Genomic DNA, 23,390 nt, shown 5'->3' on the forward strand with positions numbered 1-23,390 from the left:
CCTCCGCTGGCAATGCAGGCACCCACCACCCTCTGCATAAAGAACTTTCCACGCATATCTCCTATATACTTTCCTCCTCTCACTTTGAACTCATGATCCCTAGTAATTGAGTCCCCCACTCTGGGAAAAAGCTTCTTGCTATCCACCTTGTCTCTACCCCTCATGATTTTGTAGACCTCAATCAGGTTCCCCCCCAACCTCCGTCTTTCTAATGAAAATAATCCTAATCTACTCAACCTTTCTTCAAAGCTAGCGCCCTCCATACCAGGCAACATCCTGGTGAACCTCCTCTGCACATTCTCCAAAGCATCCACATCCTTTTGGTAATGTGGCGACCAGAACTGTACACAGCACTCTAAATGTGGCCGAACCAAAGTCTTATACAACTGTAACATGACCTGTCAACGCTTGTATTCAGTACCCCGTCCGATGAAGGAAAGCATGTCATATGCCTTCTTGACTACTCTATTGTCCTGCGTTGCCACCTTCAGGGAACAATGGACCTGAATACCCAGATCTCTCTGTACATCAATTTTCCCTAGGACTTTTCCATTTACTGTATAGTTCACTCTTGAATTAGATCTTCCAATATGCATCACCTCACATTTGCCCGGATTGAACTCCATCTGCCATTTATCTGCCCAACTCTCCAATCTATCTATATAGATGACAAAGAATTTCTTCTCTCAGAGAGTAGTGAATCTGTGGAATTCTTTACCACTGAGGCCTGTAGAGGTTGGGTATTTAATTATATTCAAGGCTGGAGCAGACAGGTTTTTAAAGAGTGGAGAAGCGAGGGTTTTGGGAATAAGGCAGGAAAGTGATGCTGATTGAATATTTAAACTGGCTCAATGGGCCGAAGGATATATTTCTGCTTCTATGTCTTAAAGACTTATGAAGAATGGAATGCTGCTAATATAGCCGTAACAGACTAAGCACTATTAACGTCTGATAGGATAAAAACAGAATAAAGATGATGCACTTCATCAATAGTCAATCAGAACATAAAAAATCCAATGTCTGAATGGAATGCATCTTGCATTAGGGAGAGAAATAACAATGTCAAATTGCTTGCCTCTGGCAACAATCTTCCAACCCTTAACAGATATTACAATTATCATGCTCCGTTTTATTTAAAATGGAGAGAGATAAACCAAAAAACTACAGATCAGTCAGCAAAACTATTTGGGAGATTATAATTGAGACAAATTAATTGGCGATTAGCATGAGTTAAATCAGCATGGATTTATTTGCAGCAAATCAAATTTGATCAATTTGAGTTCTTTGAAGCAGCTGCAGAGGAATATAAGGACATTAGAAATAGGTATAGCAGTGGATCATTTGGCCTATAAAGCCAACTCTTTGATTCAATGTTGATTTTCGACCTCAACAGCATTTTCGACAGGATTTTCATATCCCGTAATATCTTTACTACCTAGAAATCTGTCAATCTCTGTTTTAAACCTATTCAGCGATTGAATCTCCACAGGTCTGTGAGGTAGAGAATTCCAGAGATTCACCATCTTCTGAGTGAAGAAAATCCTCTCTGTATCACTCTTAAATGGACTGCCCCTTTCTCTGAGATTGTATCCATTGGTTCCAGACATCTTCCAACAGGAACGGTAAGGAGATTGTTTACGAAAGCAATGCAGGTGATGTGTACGTGGATTCATAGATCACATTTGACAAAATGCTATATGAAAGAATTTTTAGAAAAATTAAATCCTCTGTGTTTGATGGAATATTGGCAACATGGCTACAAAATGTGATAAGTGACAAAAAGCAGGGTGTAGCGGTGATCAAGTGGTAGGATGAGTAGCTGTAATTTTGTAATGTAGGGAAGTACACAATGATGTCCCCTCAGTGGGATTATTAGGACTTTTGCATTTCTTGACCCGTACCAATGATCTGGACCCCGAAGCACAGGACTTAATTTCAAAATTGGGTGTAAGAGTAAACTGAGAAATGTAGTAAACAGCGAAGATGATAGCAGGTTTTAGGAAGACATAGACTGTCAATTTGAGCTGAGACGTGACAAATTTTACTGCCAGTAACTGAGAAGTGGTATGTTTTGCTAGGAATAAGGAGGAGGCAATTTTAACTAAATGGTACAGTTTTAAAGGAGGAGCAGTAATATTGCAGATGTAAATACACAAATCTCTATATGTGGAAGTAAAAATTGAGAGGCCATTGAAATAGGAGATCCAGAAGCTTGACCCAGCAACAATTAGGGATTATGATATATTTTCAAGTCAGGATATGTGTTGTTTGGAGAGGAACTTGCAAGTCATGGTATTCTCATACAACTGTACTCTTGTACTTCTCAATAGTCAAGGTTCAATGTTTGGAGACTGCCACCAAAGAAGGTTTGGTGAGAGGCTGCCATGCATTTTAAAATGGTGCATACTGTAACCACATTATACCGGCAGCAGAAGGAACATATATTAATTGAATTAACTGCCAAGAGGGATTTGTTCTCATACTCCTGGAACATTACCCCAGGCTTCTGGACTACTAATCCCGTAACACACTATGTTACTGCACTGTGCATCCCATCCAAATCGGTCATTCTCTCTACTGACGGTAAGTAATTAGGTCAACTTGCTTGACACCATCAGCCATTTGTTTCATTACTCTCAGTGTTAACAATACAGTGTTTACTGCTGTTACAAATGAGCAACTGACAATATTAATATTGTAAGCATATCAACACATTGCAAGAAATATTGTTACATCAAGATTACAAGTGAATGAAGAATTCACTAAACTTTTACACGTTGCCTGTTCAAAACTTTTGCCTTATTAGGAAATTTTCATCATATCAGTACTGTAGTGTGCAAGTATATCTAACTACATGATAAATTCAACATCAAAAATCTAGCCAGACTGTTTCTGTACCAGCTGAAATAGCACAAAGTGTGAAATATAATAGCCATTATGAATAATTTGAATGCTTTAGTTCGAACATGTATGCAGAAATGACATGCAGCCTAGTTTACGGCTTTTGCTCCTGTTTCATAACTTTACTAAGCTTAATTATATATCTTTGTCATTTTGCAATCTTACCTTATCTTCTGTGGAATGTAATGTTACTTTTGTTTGGCAATATCGATACAAGTTGGTAGAGAAATCAGCAATTATGTTCCTTTCATGCAATATAGATCATTTCTGTGGAAAACGCTTTAATGAAATGCTGTTGGTCAGACGTGAATTTAAAAAAATGCATTAGTGATGCAATGCTTCACCATATTGCTGACTTGAAAACCACAGGATCCATTACGTCAGCTTTTAATAGCATAAAGGTAAAAGTTTCCAATCTACCTATATTTTATGCAGTAACTCTAAACTGCATGGAAGATAGTAAACTTAGCATAACATATGAAATTGACAGTCTAACAAAATATATGGTTTCAGCAGGACAATGTTTGTCAATTACTGAAGACACGTCCAGTTAATTTCACACCCTCAAATTTTAAAAGTTTCGTGTGGCTAGAGTTTCCTCTAAGTGTCAGCCATTGCTCATTTGGTTTCACCCTGATCTCTGACAAAGAGGATTGTAAGTCACAGTACCATTTTATACTATTGACCTCAAAACCTAAGCTGACATTGTCTGCAATGCTGCATGATCAGGATGGCTTCAGATGAAGTGCTGGTGTAGGACCCATCTGCCCTCCAGTAGACATATAGAATACAGTGACGCTATTTCAAAGAAGAAGGAGGGAGTTGTCTCCAATGTTCTGTCTGTTACATTAAAAGAGATGAACTGACGATTCCGACATTGCTGTTTCATTTCAGTTTAAGGGAATGTTTTGGCCTGATGGTATTGTCACGGAAGTAATAATCCATAGACCCAGGTACCACATGGGAACTTGAATTCAATGGTAAACTAGAATTAAAAGACCAATGATCACCATGGACCAATGTCAATTGTTGGAAAAGCCTACTTACTTCACTAATTTCCATTCAGCAATGGAAATTGCCATACTGATCTGGTCTGGCCTATATGTGACTCTATATCCACAGCAATGTGGTGGACTCTTAAACTGCTCTCTGAAATCAGCAAGCACTCAGTTGTGTCAAGCACTACAAAGTTTAAAGAAAGGAATGAAATAAAATAGGTTGCCTGACACATGACTGTGGTATTGAAAATAAAACAGCCCTGCAAAATCCTCCTTACTAACTGAGGCCATGAGAAACAGAAACAGGGGTAGGCCATTTGGCCCCTTGATCCTGTTCTGCCATTTAATAGGATCATGACTGATCTGACACTCTACACCTCCACCTTCCTGCCCTTTGCCCTGATTCTCTGACTGATCAATAATCTATCTATCTCAAATTTAAATACGAACAAGGACTCAGTTCCCACAGTTCTCTGTGGCATGTTCCAAAGTGTCAAGAAATTCTTCCCCATCTCAGTCTTAAATTGGTGCTACTTAATTCTGAGACTATTTCTCTAGTCCCTGCGTCCTTGACCTGTCCGTCTCCTCTCCACCTATCTGCTCCTCTATCCACCTTCCATCCACCTCCCCCTCTCTGTTTATTGCAGAATCCCCTTCTGTTCCCCCATTTCTGATGAAAGGTCCAGACCCGAAACGCCAGCCTTCCTTCTCCTCTGATGCGGTTTGGCCTGCGTGTTCATCCAGCTCTACAAGTTGTTTTCTCAGATTCTCCAGCATCGGCAATTCCTACTATCTCATTTCTAGTTCTAAACTGTCTTACGTGGGGAAACATCCTCTCAACATTTATCCCGCAATACCTATTAAAAATCCAGAATGTTTAAACAAGATCACCTCTCATTCTTCTAAATTCCAATGAGTAGAATCCCAACTTGGTTAACTTTTGCTCACAAATCAATCCCTCCATACCAGGGATTATCCTAGTGAATATTCTCTGAACTGCCTCCAATGAAATAGTATTTTTTCTTAAAAAAAGGGACCAAAACTGTTCATAGTACGCCAGATGTGGTCTCACCAACACCTTGTACAGTTGCAGTAAGACTTTCTAGTTTTATAACTTAAACACCATGAAATAGAGGCTAACATTCCATGAACCTCTTTGATTACCTGGTGAACCCATGTGCTATCTTTCTGTGTTTCATGCACCAGTACCTCTAAGTCCCTTTGTATTACAGGTTTCTGCAGTTTTCTCGATTCAAATAACATTCTATTCTTTTGTTTTTTTCCCAAAATGAATAACTTCTCTTTTTTTTATATTCAATTCCATTTGCCAACATTTTTTCCCGCTTACATATCATATCAACACCTCTCTGTAAACAATGTATACCTCTCTCACAAGCTGCCTTTCCAACTATTTTTGTGTTGTCTCTAAATTTACTACAGTGCATTCTCTTTTTCTGAACTCTATAGAATCCCACTGGACAAAGGTCGCCAATCTGAAAAAGAACCCTTTATCTACACCCACTATTTCCTGCCATTCACCAATTATTTATCCATGCTAATATACTACTTCCAACACCATAGGCCCTTATCAAATGATTGAATGTCTTGTGAGGTTCCTTGTCAAAACAGGTTCTGGAAGTTCAAATACAGTATCTCCCCTCTACCCACTCTGTTAGGACAGTCTTGAATAAAAATTAGTCAGACACACCTTCCTTTTCGCAAAACCATGCTGACTCTGTTTGATTAGATTATAATTTTCTCACGGTTCTGGTATTATTTCCTTAATAATTGATTCTGATATATTCCAACAATAGATATAAGGCTAGAGTTACCTGCTTTTTGCCTACCTCCCTTTAGGAATAGAGGTCTTACATTGACAAGTTTTCTAATCTTCTAATACTTTGCCAGATTTTAAGGATTCTTGGAAAATTACAAATAATGCATCTACTATCTCTATAGCTACCCCGTTTATGATCCTAGGATACAAGCCAGGGGACCTATCTGCCTTTAGCTTTGTTAGTTTGTCTAATATTACCTGTAATAATGTTATGGTACATGCATCCCATAAGGTTGTCTGATCATACCTCTCTTATGATGGTGAAAGTATTTAATTCCTCCCTCTGTATTCATCGGTATTAATGGAATGTTCAAAATATCTTCCACTGTAACGACTGATGCAAAATATTTATTTGACTCCTCTGCCATTTCCTTTTTCCCAAAAACCATCTCTTCAGGTTCACTTTCTAAGGGCCTATGTTCAATATGACCTCTCTCTTTGGAAAGGAGAGGTCACCCTGTTGGGAGTTTTCTATTGGCCTCCGAATAGTTCCAGAGATGTAGAGGAAAGGATAGCAAAGATGATTCTCCATAGGAGTGAGAGAGACAGGGTAGTTGTCATGGGGGACTTCAACTTTCCAAATATTGACTGGGAACACTATAGTTCGAGTACTATAGATGGGTCAGTTTTTGTCCAGTGTGTGCAGGAGGGCTTCCTGACACGGTATGTAGATAGGCCAACAAGGGGCGAAGCCACATTAGATTTGGTACTGGGTAATGAGCCTGGCCAGGTGTTAGATTTGGAAGTAGGTGAGCACTTTGGTGATAGCAATCACAATTCTGTTATGTTTACTTTAGTGATGGAAAGGGATAGGTGTATACCACTGGGCAAGAGTTATAGCTGGGGGAAAGGCAATTATGATGAGATTAGGCAAGATTTAGGGAGCATAGGATGGGGAAAGAAACTGCAGGGGATGGGCACATTAGAAATGTGGAGCTTATTCAAGGAAAAGCTCCTGTGTGTCCTAGATAAGTATGTACCTGTCAGGCAGGGAGGAAGCTGTAGAGTGCGGGAGCTGTGGTTTACAAAGGAGGTGGAATCTCTGGTCAAGAAGAAGAAGAAGGCTTATGTTAGGATGAGATGTGAAGGCTCAGTTAAAGCACTTGAGGGCTACGAGGTAGCCAGGAAAGACCTAAAGAGAGAGCTCAGAAGAGCCAGGAGGAGACATGAGAAGCTGTTGGCGGATAGGATCAGGGTAAACCCTAAGGCTTTCTACAGGTATTTAAGGAATAAAAGAATGATGAAAGTAAGATTAGGGCCAGTCAAGGATAGTAGTGGTAAGTTGTGTGTGGAGTCAGAGGAGATAGGGGAAGCGCTAAATGAATATTTTTCAACAGTATTCACTCTAGAAAACGACAATGTTTTCGAGGAGAATACTGAGATACAGGCTACTAGACTAGGTGGGATTGAGGTTCACAAGGAAGAGGTATTAGAAATCCTTCGGAGGGTGAAGATAGATAAGTCCCCTGGGCCGGATGGGATTTATCCTAGGATCCTCTGGGAAGCCAGGGAGGAGATTGCCGAGCCTTTGGCATTGATCTTTAACTCGTCATTGTCTACAGGAATAGTGCCAGATGACTGGAGGATAGCAAATGTGGTTCCCCTGTTGAAGAAGGGGAGTAGAGACAACCCTGGTAATTATAGACCAGTGAGCCTTACCTCAGATGTTGGTATAGTGTTGGAAAAGGTTATAAGGGATAGGATTTATAATCATCTAGAAAAGAATAAATTGATTAGGGATAGTAAACACGGTTTTGTGAAGGGAAGGTCGTGCCTCTCAAACCTTATTGAGTTCTTTGAGAAGGTGGCCAAACAGGTAGATGAGAGTAAACCGGTTGATGTGGTGTATATGGATTTCAGCATGGCATTCAATAAGGTTCCCCACAGTAGGCTATTGTACAAAATGCGGAGGAATGGAATTGTGGGAGATATAGCAGTTTGGATCGGAAATTGGCTTGCTGAAAGTAGACAGAGGGTAGTAGTTGATGGGAAATGTTCATCCTGGAGAGCAGTTACTAGTGGTGTACCGCAAGGGTCGGTGTTGGGTCCACTGCTGTTTGTCATTTTTATAAATGACCTGGATGAGGGCGTAGAAGGATGGGTTAGTAAATTTGCAGACGACATTAAGGTCGGTGGAGTTGTGGATAGTGAAGAAGGATGCTGTAGGTTGCAGAGAGACATAGATAAGCTGCAGACCTGGGTTGAGAGGTGGCAAATGGAGTTTAATGCAGACAAGTGTGAGGTGATGCACTTTGGTAGGAGTAACCGGAAGGCAAAGTACAGGTCTAATGGTAAAATTCTTAGTAGTGTAGATGAGCAGAGAGATCTCGGTGTCCATGTACACAGATCCTTGAAAGTTGCCACCCAGGTTGACAGGGCTGTTAAGAAGGCATACAGTGTTTTAGCTTTTATTACTAGAGGGATCAAGTTCCGGAACCAAGAGATTATGGTGAAGCTGTACAAAACTCTGGTGTGGCCGCACTTGGAGTATTATGTACAGTTCTGGTCACCACATTGTAAGAAGGATGTGGAAGCTTTGGAAAGGGTGCAGAGGAGATTTACCAGGATGTTGCCTGGTATGGAGGGAAGGTCTTACGAGGAAAGGCTGAGGGACTTGAGGCTGTTTTCATTAGAGAGAAGAAGGTTGAGAGGTGACTTAATTGAAACATATAAAATAATCAGAGGGTTAGATAGGGTGGATAGGGAGAGCCTTTTCCCTAGGATGGTGACGGCAAGCACGAGGGGGCATAGCTTTAAACTGAGGGGTGAAAGATATAGGACAGATGTCAGTGGTAGTTTCTTTACTCAGAGAGTAGTAAGGGAATGGAACGCTTAGCCTGCAATGGTAGTAGATTTGCCAACTTTAGGTACATTTAAGTCGTCATTGGATAAGCATATGGACGTACATGGAATAGTGTAGGTTAGATGGGCTTGAGATCAGGATGACAGGTCGGCACAACATTGAGGGCCGAAGGGCCTGTACTGTGCTGTGATGTTCTATGTTCTTTCTTTTTTACATGTGTAAAGAACCTCTTTCTGTCAGTTTTTATATTCATTGTTCCTACTTTGCCGTCATAGTTTAAATTTTATCCTGTTTTTCTGGACTTGGAATTTGTCCCAGTCTTGAGGGCTTCCTTTTGCATCCTTCTATGTTTTAGCTTTCAACTTAATATTCATCACAATTTCCTTGGTTAGTCATGGTTGGTTTATCCCTCTCTGAGAATCTTTCCTCCCTGCTGAGATGTAGTTCTGCTGAGAGTCATTAATTGTATCCTTTAATGTCTGCCACTGTTTGGTTACTGTCCTTCCTGCTAACCTATCGCCTAGTTCACTTTAGCTAACTCTACCCTCATTTCACTGTAATTCCTTTTATTAATGTTAAACACTGAATCAATCATACTCTCAGAATCATACCTTACAAACAATGTCTTGGACAACACCATCACCATCCCTGAATATATCCTATTCCACTGACAGAATAGACCATGCATTAGTAGCAGCACAGTGGTATGCAGTCAGGAGGGATTTGCCATGAGAATCTTCAACATTTAATCTGGAGTCCAAGAAATTTTCGATTGTTAAGTCAACATGGACAAGAAAACCTATCGATTTCTGCGTACTGTCTTCCCTCGGCTGACGAATCAGTGCTTCTCTATGTTGAACAGCATTGGAGAAAGCACCAGGTTGGCAACAGCACAGAACGTACTCTGGGCTGGGACCATCAATATCCATCACCAAGAGTGCCTCAGAAGCACCATTATTGATGGAGCTGGTCAAGTGTCAAAGGACACAGTTGCCAGATGGGGTTTACGGTAGTTGGTGAGGGTATCAGCAAGAGGGAAAATTATACTTAATATAATCTTCACTGGTCAACCTGCTATAGATTCAGCTGTCTATGATAGTATCAGGAAAAGTGACCACTGCACAGTCCTTGCGGAGATGAAACCCTGTCTTCACAGTGAGATTACCTTTCACTGCGTCATGTGGCACCATAATTGTGTTAAATGGACTCCAAACTGATCTAGCACCTGAAGACTGGGAAACCATGAAGTGCTATGGGCCATCAGCAGAAGCACCATTATACTCCAACAGAATGTGTGACCAGGCCTATCCCCCCCCATTCTGCCATTATCGTCAAGCCAGAGGTTCGACATTGGTTCAAGGAAAATTGCAGGAGGGTGTGTCAGGAGCAGTAACAGGCACAACTAGATGTAAAACAAAAGCGAAGAATTGCAAATGCTGGAAATCAGAAACATAAATATAAATTGCTGGAAAAGCTCAGCAGGACTCGCCTCATCAGTGGAGAGAAATCAGAGTTAACATTCCAGGAATAGCTGTGTAGTTAATATGGCTACAAAATCAGGTCAGATGTTAGGCCTGCAGCAAGTAACTCACCTCCTGACTCCCCAGACCCTCTCTACCTTCCATACAGCACAAGTCAAGAGTGTGATAAAATATTCCTCTCTTGTCACAATGTGCTAGTCAAACAACATTTATGAAATTTGATGTCAGCCAGGACGAAGCAACTTGCTTGATTGGAACCACATCCACAGGCATTCATCCCCTCCACCACTGAAACACATAGCAGCAATGTATACCAGCTACAAGTGACACTGCAGCAATTAACCAAGACTACATAGACAGAAACTTCCAAACCCATGACCAGCACCATCTAGAAGGCAGCAGATAGATGAGAAGGTCGCCACCTGCTGTCTCACCTCAAAGACACTCACCATTCTGACTTGGAAGTATATTACCATTCCTTCAGTGTCACTGGATAAAAATCCTGTAAGTCCATCCCTATCAGCATGGTACATGTACCTTCACCATTTGGTTCAAGAAGGCAACTCACAAGTACCTTCCTAAGGGCAATTAGGAATAGGCAACAATGGTGGCCCTGCCAGCAACACTCATGAATGAATAAAATGAAGAAAGATTTTGCTGCCACATTTCCTCATTGCAAGAATGACTATACTACAGTAAAAGCAAAAAAACTGCAGATGCTGGACACCTGAAAAAAAATGCAGAGAATGCTGGAGAAACTCAACGGATTTGGCAGCATCTGTAGAGAGAGAAATTCTATTCTTTTCAAGTCTCTCCCAGTTTGCCATTTCCCTGGTTGTGACATTCCATTTCCCTCACACAGGATTTTGTCAGGCAGTCACTGAATTTAACCCTGCAGTTTGTCTTTTCCTGTAGCAGTTCTTTAAAAAAAAAGACACCATTCGTTTCTTAAAGTGAAAGAAAAGTATAAATATTTTGGGGTTCCAATCTGTTATAAAAATAATGTTAAAAAGTCTGAAGTCATCCACTGTGGTTAGAAAAAGAAATGTAAGCTATGTCTTAAAAAGTGTGAGGTTGAGACATGTTGATGTCCAAAGAGACATTGGTGTTCTTGTGAGCCACTAAAAACTGACGTACAGAAGCAACAAGCATTTAGGAAGGTTAAAGACATGATTAGATTCCCTACAGTGTGGAAACAGGCCCTTCAGCCCAACAAGTCCATACTGCCCCTTGGACCATCCCACCCAGACCCATCCCCCTACAGCCCACACACCCCTGAACACTACAAGCAATTCAGCATGGCCGATCCACCTAGCCTGCACATCTTTGGACTGTGGGAGGAAACCCACGCGGACACGGGGAGAATGTGCAAATTTGACACAGACAGTCACCTGAGGCTGGAATCGAACCTGGGTCCCTGGTGCTGTGAGGCTTCAGTGCTACCCACTGAGCTACCGTGCCACCACATGTTGGCCTTCATTGCAAAAAAGAATTGAGGTATATCTTTATGCAGTTGTAGAGAGCCTTATGGAAACACCTAGTGTACTGACTACAATTTGGACTCCTTGCTTAGGGAAGGAGATATTGCCCTGGAAAGAACACTATGAATGCTCACAGGACTAATTCCTGTGATAGCAGGATGTCTTGTGAGGAGAGAGTGAGGAAACTGGGCTGATATTCTTCAGATCTCAAAAAAATGAAAGCTGATTTCATCACGAAATCCTTACGATATAGATGCATGAAGATTTTTTTTTCTCCCTGGCTGGGGTACTTGAACCAGTGAACACAGTATCAGGATAATGGGAAGACCATTTAGGACTAAGAGGTTGAGGAATTTCTTCACAATACTGAATCTTTGAAATTTTCCACCCCAGAGTCTGTGAAAGCTCAGTCATTGATTATATGCAAGACAGAAATCGATATGTTTCTCAATAGTAAAAATAACACTGATTATAGAATATCAGCTATTGTTTAGCTGGCTGGTGGAGCAGTCTCCAGATGATCCATTCCTGCTCATATTTCATATGTTTTTAGAAATATGCCTGCTCAATACAGGCATTTAAAGCATGATTTCAACAGTTCAATAGTCTTTTCAGTCACTAATCTAGGAGCTGCACTTGTCTCATTGTTCTACCACTCTGCTTATATTTAGGGCATTAAAGGACCAAAGCACAGCAGATAGCTCCAGTAAAGAACTAGATTCCCTTCGCATTAGCAAGTCTGTACAATGAATGAGCTGGGATTGAATTGTCAAGTTCTATGTCAGTTTGAGGCCAAACTTTTTGTCAAACTTAAACCTGAAATAATAATAACGTTCAATTTAAATAAATATTCTATAATAGTAAAATAAGAGCGTACCTACGCCATCTTTAGCTGTCCCTGAGAATTGAAGATGTCATGTCTCAGGCTAGATGAATCTTTAGGTGGCTGAGGAGCCCTGATGTGGATTCACAAGCTTTTCTGCGGCAGGGAAAAGTTGTTATGTGAGGAAATGCAATTTACAGGCCAGATTGGCTTTCTTCTTCTTCCTCTGCCATTGGTGTTCCATCGCATAGGTGAATTACTGTACCTCGATGATTGTATATAAGATGCTAAGCAGTCAGCAGCATTCCCCTCCCAGTCAGTGGTGTGAGTGTCTTCAAGTTTTAGGGCGACCTTGAGCGTATCCTTATCAAATCATACAATCATAGACTTTTATAGTATGGAAAGAGATCAACTAACCAACCAGGACTGTATTGGCTCCAGGAAGAGCTGCCATTCTCCATAGCCCTCTAAATTTATCACTTTCAAATATACATCCAACACTCTTTTGAAACCTGCTATGGAATCCACCTCTTCCACTCTGCCAGGCAGTGTATTCCAAATCCTGACAACTCACTGGGTAAAGAAGTTTCTCCAAATCTCACTCCTATCTCTCTTGTTGACAATCCTGAAATTGTGACCCTGGTTACTGACGTACAAACTGAATATCCTTCTTTATCTCATCAAAGTCGTTCATTTTGAACATTTCAATAAGGTCACCTCATAATCTTCTCTGCTTCAAGGAGAATAGTACCAATTTCTCTCATCTTTCTTTTTATCTAAAATCGCTCAGTCCTGGTATCATTCTAGTAAATCTCATCACTGTTCTCATCACTACGGATACCTTTCACCTCTACCTCCACCATTTTAAGTCAACGTTGAGTTTTTAATTCCAACCTCTAAAGTTCAAAATCTCTCTCTTTCTCCCTGTCTTCTCTCTCTTTCCTACCTTCTGCTGATGGGGCCTTCCTTTCCTTTTCTTTTTCTTCTGCTCTTAATCGTAATTCGAATTGTTTCGTTTCCTTTTCATGTTCAAGCTGCTTCATTTCCAACTGAACTTTAGCCATTTCCTAACATTCTAATGACATAAATGCTGCATGATTGCTATAATTACCTTCCCTTTCCTCACAGACACAAGCAATCCCAACTCCAGTGTAATGCCAATTCCAAAGGCTTTGCCTTGCTCATTTTCTGTAAAACTCCTGAATGACTTCTTCCACATTCAGGAAACTCTTGGTGACTGAAAGAGCTATCATTATATGAGGTACATCCTGTTTAAACCAACCGAATGCAACATCTGAAATGAAAGCACGAACACTTTGAGTCCAACAATCCTAAACCCAACCTAGAATTAGAGATTTTCATCTTGACAAGAGGCCTCGGTTTCTTATGAACTTGACCAAACCCTCCTGAAAATATATGAAGAAGATAGCCTGGACCCTAACTTATCATAATTTTAAATGAGTGCTAGGCATTGCATTCCAGATGCAATTTGATTGGTCAAACTATCTGCTTGAAGCAAAAAACACTTTATTCGTACACAATAGTTAAAACACAACAAAAGAAAGAAGAAATTGGAATAACTTAAGTTCATTGGAAAACAACACAACAGTATATTATTTAATGAATAGACAGTAACTATTCCAATATAGTAAAATAAACGCACCCTTGGCAAAGACAAATTCAGTAAAATCAGTTATCTCACATGCAATTCTCCAGTCCAGGAGGGAAAACATCAAGATAAAACTCTGAGAAAGACAATAGCAGGGAGAGATGTGCTGCAGGGTCCAAAATCAGCTTCAAGACCTCAGCAACTGCTACTGAAAAACTAAAACTAAAAATCATGGTCATGTGGGAACTTGATGCCACCCATTCAGGCTGCTTCCATTGTTCTAACTTTAAAAATAAACCCTAAGGCCTCACAAGCTGTTTATTTTATTGGCTTTGGAGCAGACTGCCAGGCACTTCTGTCACAACCTGGTTTGTAATGAAAAATATGACAAAATGCATGTCTTAAAGCCATAATACCATCACACTGTGCATTGAGCAATGGCTAATGGAGAGCTGCAAAGGGAAAACCTACTGAGTGAACGTTTTGAGGCATTCAGACACAATGGCATGTTCACCAGTATTGGCTTCCTTGGAGCAGGGCCTCAAGGATAATAAATGCTGTTTCATGGAAGACACTCGCATTGGCCTGGTGGGGATCTCACTGATTGAACCTTGCAAGAATCTCGATATGCTGTCCAGGTTTTGCGACAGAAGTCTGTTCACGTTGATATTCAGCATGAGGCTCCATAGTGCATCAGGTTCCATGTGACCTTGGCTGTTGGTGGCCAGTTTGAGTAGCATGACAAACCATGACAATTGGGGCCATCTTTTTGCTTCAACCCTCTCCTACCTTCACAGTCATTGGGGCTGCTTTCCTCCAGCTGTTCTACTGTTGAAAACTTGTTGGATCATTCTTTGACTAGAAACTGTCCCTCAACATTACCACAATGTGAGACCCTGCAGAGAGTGTGAGCTCCAGATGACATTGCTCTCAGGATCATTGGAAAACTCAGTTCTCCCCATCACAGTAAGATGATGCATGTTAGAGAAGTTAAAGTATCTATGTATAAGACACAACTAGAACTTCTGTAGTAAATTCTCTAAATCAAGTACCAAACTTGAATGGGAAGATTGGCCAATACCAATGAATAAAGCATAAATTAATTTACTATTAATCTTCAACTGGCAATTGGAAAAAAAACACCCAAGGAATGTTCTGACAAGAGCTTCAAATCCCACAATGAATATTAGAAATCAAAAATCAACCTCTACCTTCTTGGTTCCTGAGAATGTAACATAAAACTGAATCAATGAATATAGAATTAGTTTTTATCGCTTTTCATTAAAAGTAAATGTGAACACTTTTATTTAACAAACCCTATTAAAAATAAGGAGTAGTGAGGGACAAAGGGGGCTTGTGAGTTAAAGCTTTAACAGAAGGTCACCCTCTAGAATTGCCCCCAGTGGAATTGGGTTTAAGAGCTGCGAGGTTATGCTGCTACTCTGTAAAACTCTGGTTAGACCACACTTGTTATATTGTGTTCAGTTCTGGTTGCCTCATTATAGGAAAGATGTGGAAGCTTTAGAGAGGGTGCAGTGGAGATTTACCAGGATCCTGCCTGGACTGGAGGGCAGATTTTATGAGGAAAGGTTGAGGGAGCTAGAACTTTTCTCATTGGAGCAAAGATGGATGAGAGGTGACTTGATGGAGGTGTGCAAGATGATGAGAGGAATAGTAGAGTGGATAGCTAGAGACTTTTTCCCTGGGCAGAAATGGCTATCATGAGGGGGCATAATTTTAAGGTGATTGGAGGAAAGTGTTGCGGAGATGTCAGAGGTATGTTCTTTACACAGAGTAGAATGCGCTGCTGGCAGTGGTAGTGGAGTCAGGTACATTAGGGACATTTAAGCGACTCTTAGATAGGCACATGGATGATAGTAAAACGAAGAGTATGCAGGTTAGTTTGATCTTAGAGTAGGACAATAGGTTGGCATAACATCGTGGGCTGAAGGGCTTGTACTGTGCTGTTCTGTTCTATGTTCTAATTGGACATCTTCTCCACAATGACAACTTTATAGCTGTTACCATAGCTAATTTTTATAGTGTCTTAATTATTCAGACAACATGCCTCAAATGCTCATCATTCACTATTAATTAGGAATGGGAAATAAAATTGATCATTCACTTTACTTGATTCCCAGACCCATTGGAGCATTCCAAATAGTTCACTGGGTAAGTATTGACCATGAATTATATTTGGGATATTCTATTCTGTAGCATTTAGTTTTACAACTGGCCACAAGAAGAACTTTCATTTAGTTTATCCCCCTCTCCTGGTGGAACAATTAGAGTAGAATTTCACTTTTGGTTTGCTCTCATTCGCACCAAAGTGCAGGTGCAATGCCAAGGAAACATGAATGTTAATTTCTTTCACTTGCATTCTGGGTCTGAACAATACAGTACCTGAACTTGTTCTGTACATTTTTCAGCATGGTACCTGTTGTCCATGCTTTGGATATTTTGACCAGTCTATGCATTAAAAACACTTTACAAAGTGCTTGTGTCAGTGAAATGGACAAAGAGACACAGAATTTAGTTTGTGGTTCAACTCAATTTCATTAATAAAATATTCCTTATTAAAAATACCTTGTGAGCATTTCTCAAATTTCCACAACATTCACTTTCTTTTTTAGCTCTATCTCTCTGAGAAACAATATTACCCACAACAATCCCTGTGTTTGAGTTGGGGCGTTGGAACCTCCTTCTTCTCTGACCTTAGGCTGGCTCTCTTCTACAAAGGTAGATCTCGCAGATCAGGGTGGACATTCTCCTGTATTTTCTTGGGTTGTCACACAATCATCTAATCTGTGTGTTGTTCTGAGTCTTCTCTCAGGGGCGGCTTCCAGGTTTGTACCTTTATGCCTCCCCCCGCCACCACACCCCATGCCTTCCCAAATGATCAATGGTTTTTGGCCAAAGGGGTTATGAACAGGTTCAAAGGACCCAACATGGGTCATGCCAACACCCTTCATTGGTGCCAGGCCAGGGATGTGTAAAATGGCTGAAAGTCAAGGTGCCAGAAAGTCTGATCAGCACTTCTCCAATACACTACCTTCGGTCTGGTTGTAACTGGTTCCCCTGAACCTTTGTGACCTTAGTTACCACTGTTCTCAGTGGCCAATAGTTGCTGGTTGCTGTTTAATTTAGCTTGGCCAATTTTCTGTCAGTCCCAATTATTTCAGCTGTGGGTAAATTTAAGATGTCCAGTCTTGGCCTGTGATTGCTTGACCACATATCTGATTGCGCATGAGGAAGGTGCAGGAATTTAAATTAAATGCAAAATCAATGTCTGGTGTGTTTATACCAGCTTTTCTTCTGGTAATGCTGTGTGTGGATCACAGCAAGGTCACCTTTGCCAAAAAAAATGAAAATATGAAATAAAGTTCTTTGCGAGTTAGGGAAGAGAATGAACCAAATATTGTTCCTTTTTTTAATTGTTCTCAGCATTTTTCTGGGCTGGAACACAATCAAACTGCCCCATTTTAACTTAATTTTATATCTCATAACTAATAAGTTAGACTACAGGACTTGACGGGATCTATTCCGGGAAAGCAGGAGGAGATTGTTGGACCCTTGACAGAGATCTTTATTTCCCCTTTAGCCAGAAGTGAGGTCCCCAAAGACCGGCAAATAGTCAACATTGTTCCTTTGTTTAAGAAGGTCAATGGGGATAATCCAGGAAATTATAGGGCAGTGTCCTTGACATCATGGGAGGGAAAACTTTGGAGAAGATTCTTAGAGACAGGATTTACTCATTTTGGAAAAGAATGGACTGATTAGGGATAGTCAGCATGGCTTTTTGCATGTCTTGTCTCACAAGCTTGATTGATTATTTTGAGGAAGTACAAAGATGATTGATGAAGGTAGGGCAGTGGTGTTGTTGGCATGTATTTTACTAAAGCATTTGATGAGGTCCATCATGGTGGGCTGGTCCAGAAGATTAAGTTACATGGGATCCATGGTGAGTTGAGTGTTAGATACAAAATTGGCGATAGCAAGAACTGCAGATGCTGGAGTCAAAGACAACACAATTGGAGCTTAAGGAACACAGAGGTCAGGCAGCATCAGGAGCAGGCAAGTTGACGTTTTGGGTTGAGTCCCTCCTTCAGAAATGGGGACGGGGAAGGGAGCGCAGAAGTAAATAAACATGAGAAGTGGGGCTGGGGCAAGGTAGATGGGAGCGTGATAGGTGAATGCAGAATTATGAGGGGTATTTCCCTCATCCCTACTTGCCTTTCATATGGACCGCTCACTCCATGACTCCCTCGTATGGTCCACTGCCGCTACTGACACAGCCACCTCCAGCACCTTTCCTTGCAACCGCAGGAGTGCTACACCTGCCCTTACACCTCCCCCCGTCACCTCCATCCAAGGCCCAAAGCAAACCTTTCATTACTGAACAGGGCTTCACCTGTACATCCTCCAACCTGGTCTACTGTGTCTGTTACTCCCAATGTGGCCTCCTATACATCAGTAAGACCAAATGTAGACTCAGGGACCATTTCGTAGCGCGTCTGCACACTATGTGATAAGCAACACCTTCCGGTTGCCAACAATTTTAACTGCCCCTCCCACTTCTTGGGTGACATGTTCATCCTGGGCCTCCTCCATTGTCACAACGATGCCACACGTAAACTGGAGGAACAACATTTCACATACTGTCTCAGGAGCTGATAGTTTGACAGCCTTAATATGAAATTCACCAGTTTCCTCCAGCTCCAACTGTGGTGTCTAGATACAAAATTGGTTTGGTTTTAGAAGACAGAGTAGTTGTGGATGGACATTTTTCTGACTGGAGGTCTGTACCAAGTGCTGTTCCCCAAAGATCAGTGCTGAGGTTGCTGTTGTTTGTAATATATATAAATGATTTGGATGAAAATATAGATGGCGTTATTTGTAAGTTTGTTGACAACAAGAACATTGGTGGAATTGCGTACAGAGGGACGTTATCAAAGGATACAACAGGATATAGACTGGTTGGACAATTGGGCAAAAAAATGGCAGATGGAGTTTAATCTGGACAAGTGTAAGGCAATGCAAGAGGATAGTAATAAATGGTAGGACCCTTAGGAGCATTGATATATAGAAGGGTCTTGGAGTGCAAGTCCACAGCTCCCTGAAGGTTGCAATACAAGAGGGTAAGGTGGTAAAGAAGACATATAGCTTGCTTGCCTTCATTGGTCAAGGCACTGAACATAAAAGTTGGCAAGTCATGTTGCAGCTGTACAAGACTTTATTTCAGCCACACTTATAGGATTGTATGCAGTTCTGAAATCATCATTTTTGCTCAGTGTCTTCGGTACTCCATACATATATGGCCATTTTGAAACATGGGGACAAGTCCTATTATATACAGCACAAGGTAGCTCATTATTCTGACCCAAATTGAACAAATGTTTCTGTATTTTGCTTTTGAACTGGACTGTGTGGGCATGCCTGCTGAGTGTCCAAAAAATACAAATTTGAATCCTTCCTGAAGAAACAGCCTGCATTTCATCAAAAAAAACTATGGATAGTGGAAGTCAGAAAAAAAAACAGGAATTGCTGGTAATACTCAGGTCTGGCAGCATCTGTGGAAAGAAAGATTTGTATTGTTCAGGGATGTGTAGATTAGGTGGTATAGGGGATGGTTCTGGCTGGGATGCTCTGAGGTTTGGTGTGGACTTGTTGGGCCAAAGGGCCTGTTTCCACACTGTAGGGATTCTATGAATCTGTTAACATTTTGGGTCCAGTAACCCTTCTTCAGAACTACCCCTGGTGGGCAGTGCTTATTAACTTGTTTAGTTTTCAATGAGTCAAGCAGGTGATTTGGTGGTCGAAATGGTATTTTTTTTAAAAGAACTGTGTTCTCCTTTTGCTTTAGGCCCCACGCCTTCCCTTCCTCTTACCTTCTGATGGCTTGCATTGCTCTTAATGAGCTTTATACATAAATATTCAATTGGCTACACAATGTCCGAACCCTGAACTGAGCGACCCGTATTCAAGTCCTACCTGCTCCAGCAGTGTGTCATAACATCTGACAGGTTGATTAGGAAATTATGTTAAATACAAAAATCCATGGTGATTTGGTGACAGAAACTTTCAAATATAGAAAAAGAATTGTTTTCTCATTTCAGTTTAGTCCCTCCCCCTTTTCCTATCCTTTCTCCAAATGTGTTATTGTTGTACTGCACCTAGTCAGCGGTAGTATCTGTTTGATCAGCCAAATGGGTGATTTGATTGCTGGGTTGAAAACAAAACAAAGAACTGTTCTCCCCCGTAAACCTTCAGAGAGGTGGGCACTGTCAGTGCTGGGTCGCAATTATTTCACCACAGATTCCATTAATAAAAACAAAATTAAAAATGAATTGGATTCTTTTTCCTTGGGCTTTCAGAGAAAGGTGGGCATCGGCATTAGAGGCTAGCATGTAGTATTTTCCCCAATAACAACAACATTTTGATTTAGACACCTCCCACTTCTTTGTCTGTCATTAATCATAGAATCGTTACAACAGGCCCTTCAGCCCAACAAGTCCACACCGACCCTTGAAGCATCCCGTCCAGACCCATGGCCCTACAACCCACACAGCCCTGAACACTATGGGCAATTTATCATGGCCAATCCACTAGCCTGCACATCTTTGGATTGTGGGAGGAAACCGAAGCCCTGGAAGGAAAGGATCCTGGTGGATAGTGGTTAATTGAGCATTTGTTTGCACTGGTGATTTTTTTTTTAAAAAGGCTGCTTTCCTGAGAGGGAGCATGTGGTATTCACCAATACTTTTCAGGCTTTCAGGGATAGCTGGGCACTGCAGAGGCTGTGCATTATTTCCCTCACCCATCACCAGTTCATTTTCATCCTCTCCCTTATTTCCTTTTTTTTGATATTTGTCATGGTTACATGGCCCCTTGTGGATTGTGCTTGCAGTACTGTTAATTGGGTGATTGGTTATTTAAGTGATGGTTTTAAAAATAATGAAAAGAGCTGCATTCGTAGAGGGAGTATCAATGTCCACCAGTACTCTCGTGGCTTTCAGAAACAGTTGAGCACCGCGTGACAGAAGGCAGAGAGTTGGGATAAAAGGCTCTTTTTCGGAATGGCAACCAGTGACGAGTGGTGTCCCGCAGGGTTCAATGTTGAGGCCGCAGCTGTTCACTTTATATATTAATGATCTGGATGAAGGGTCTGGGGGCATTCTGGTGAAGTTTGCCAATGATACGAAGATAGGTAGACAGGCAGGTAGTACTGAGGATATGGGCAGGCTGCAGAAAGATTTAGACAGTTTAGGAGAGCAGTCCAGGAAATGGCTGATGAAATTCAACGTGAGCAAATGTGAGGTCTTGCACTTTGGAAAAAAGAATACAGGCATGAACTATTTTCTAAATGGTGAGAAAATTCATAAAGCAGAAGTGCAAAGGGATCTGGGAGTGTTGGTCCAGGATTCTCTAAAGGTTAACTTGCAGGTAGAAAGAGAATGTAATGTTGTCATTTATCCCAAGAGGGTTGGAATATAAAAGCAGTGATGTACTTTTGAGACTTTATAAAGCACTAGATAGGCCCCATTTAGAATACTGTGTCCAATTTTGGGCCTCCCACCTCAGGAAGGACATACTGGCGCTGGAGCGCGTCCAGCGGAGATTCACACGGATGATCCCTGGAATGGTAGGTTTAACGTACGTTGATTGGTTGAGGATCCTGGGATTGTATTCATTAGAGTTTAGAAAGTTGAGGGGAGATCTAATAGAAACTTACAAGATAATGTATGGCTTAGAAAGGGTGGACGCTGGGAAGTTGTTTCCGTTAGGTGGAGAGACTAGGACCGTGGGCACAGCCTTAGAATTAGAGAGGGTAAATTTAAAACGGAAATGAGGAGACATTTCTTTAGCCAGAGAGTGGTGGGCCTGTGGAATTCATTGCCACAGAGTGCAGTGGAGGCCGCGACATTAAATGTCTTCAAGGTAGAGATTGATAAATTCTTGATCTCACAAGGAATTAAGGGCTACGGGGAGAGTGCGGGTAAGTGGAGTTGAAATGCCCATCAGCCATGATTTAAATGGCGGATTTGACTTGATGGGCCGAATGGCCTTACTTCCACTGCTATGTCTTATGGCCTTATGACTTTGGATACATTATATTTCATACAAACTATTTTGATTTAGTCCCTTCCTTGTTTAAAAATCTGAAATTAAGAGTCTAATGCTGTTCATGAATCCATTGCCAATTGTCGGAAAAACTGGTTCACGAATGTTCTTTTAGGGAAGGAAACTGCCTGCCATCCTTACTCGGTCTGGCCTACATGTGATTCCAGATCCACAGCAATGTGGTTGACTCTTAACTGCACTCTGGTCAATTAGGGATGGGCAATAAATGCTGGCCTAGGCAGAGAACCCTCATCCTGTGAATGAACAAGAAGCATCTGTGGAGAGAAATCAGAGTTAAAATTTCAGATCCAGTGACCCTTCTTCAGAACAGAAGGCATTAAAGTGGTCTGTTTGACGCTCCTTTGACACCTCTAGATATTATACCTTACCAGTCATGCACAGAATGTTTCATACCTGCAAAACGTATTTTGGAATTCGGGGCTAAAAATGACTGTAGTACTTTTGTTCTAACCTGTTGTCATAACATGTGACCACAGCACATAGATTCTAGCCCTTTTGGAACATGGAGTATAGATGCCTAACTTAAATATGTCTCTGTGATCCATATGCACATTTCACCTGTGACATCACACCAGCTCCCATTTTCTACCCACGTCAGCTTTTCTTTCGGCTTCGAAGCTTAGTAAAATGCAAAAAAAAATTATTAAAAGATATTCATTGGTACTACATTCTGTTACATGTTAAAACGCAATTTTTAAGAAGTTAACATTCTACCACTATAAGTTGCACGATGTCATTACATTAATCCACTGGAAAGTCAAACTGTCCATTAACAAGTTATCTCGCAGATCCATCGAATAAGTGCATAGAAAGCATTTCCTTCACACAAACAGCAGATTGTTTACATAACACCTTTAAACACGGAAAAACATGTCGACCAACTTCACTAAACGCGTGAGACCTGAAAGCCAGAGGATTTCTAACCCTCTCTGCGCATGTGCTAGGGGTTGGCTCCACCTGGTGGTTGGGTTGGACAATACCGCAGCCGTGAGGTGTCAGTGTTTGCTCGAGATGGTAAGTACTGCCGAAACACAGCAGGAGGAGCAGGAAAACTGCCGTTTTGTGTCTGGGCCCTTCTTCAGGAACGGGGACGGGGTGGGAGGGGGACTCTGGAATAAACAGCGAGGAGAGAGGTGGAATGGTGAGACGGATGTGGTGTCGCGTCAACGAGGCGGGGATGAGAGGGAGGGCTGGTCATGGGAATGAGGCCGTGGGTGGGGAGATTTTGAGACTAGTGAAGTTCCAAAAGCCCGACTTTACCAGTTTCAAAATCTTCCCACCCCCCCGGCCTTATCCCATGACCAACCCTCCCTCT

The 23,390-nt window shown here is 41.4% G+C and overlaps 2 protein-coding genes across 3 annotated transcripts in view; one reads left to right on the top strand and one right to left on the bottom strand.

Moving 5' to 3' along the window:
• si:ch73-264p11.1 (uncharacterized protein LOC100000923 homolog) overlaps positions 1-3,172 on the bottom strand; it is a 47,908-nt gene extending 44,736 nt beyond the window's left edge. Inside the window, exon 1 of one of the 2 annotated variants that reach the window (XM_048540951.2) lies at positions 3,067-3,172. The gene's annotated coding sequence lies outside the window, so the exon portion shown is untranslated. The remainder of the gene's footprint in view (positions 1-3,066) is intronic. The other variant, XM_048540950.2, reaches the window with a different exon arrangement.
• A 19,848-nt stretch (positions 3,173-23,020) lies between these two features.
• Positions 23,021-23,390, top strand: part of LOC125456890 (E3 ubiquitin-protein ligase DZIP3-like) — a 110,412-nt gene continuing 110,042 nt past the window's right edge. The window contains exon 1 of the mRNA XM_048540404.1: positions 23,021-23,089. The gene's annotated coding sequence lies outside the window, so the exon portion shown is untranslated. The remainder of the gene's footprint in view (positions 23,090-23,390) is intronic.

The sequence above is a fragment of the Stegostoma tigrinum genome, chromosome 12 (assembly GCF_030684315.1).
Source record: "Stegostoma tigrinum isolate sSteTig4 chromosome 12, sSteTig4.hap1, whole genome shotgun sequence".
Taxonomy (NCBI): domain Eukaryota; kingdom Metazoa; phylum Chordata; class Chondrichthyes; order Orectolobiformes; family Stegostomatidae; genus Stegostoma; species Stegostoma tigrinum.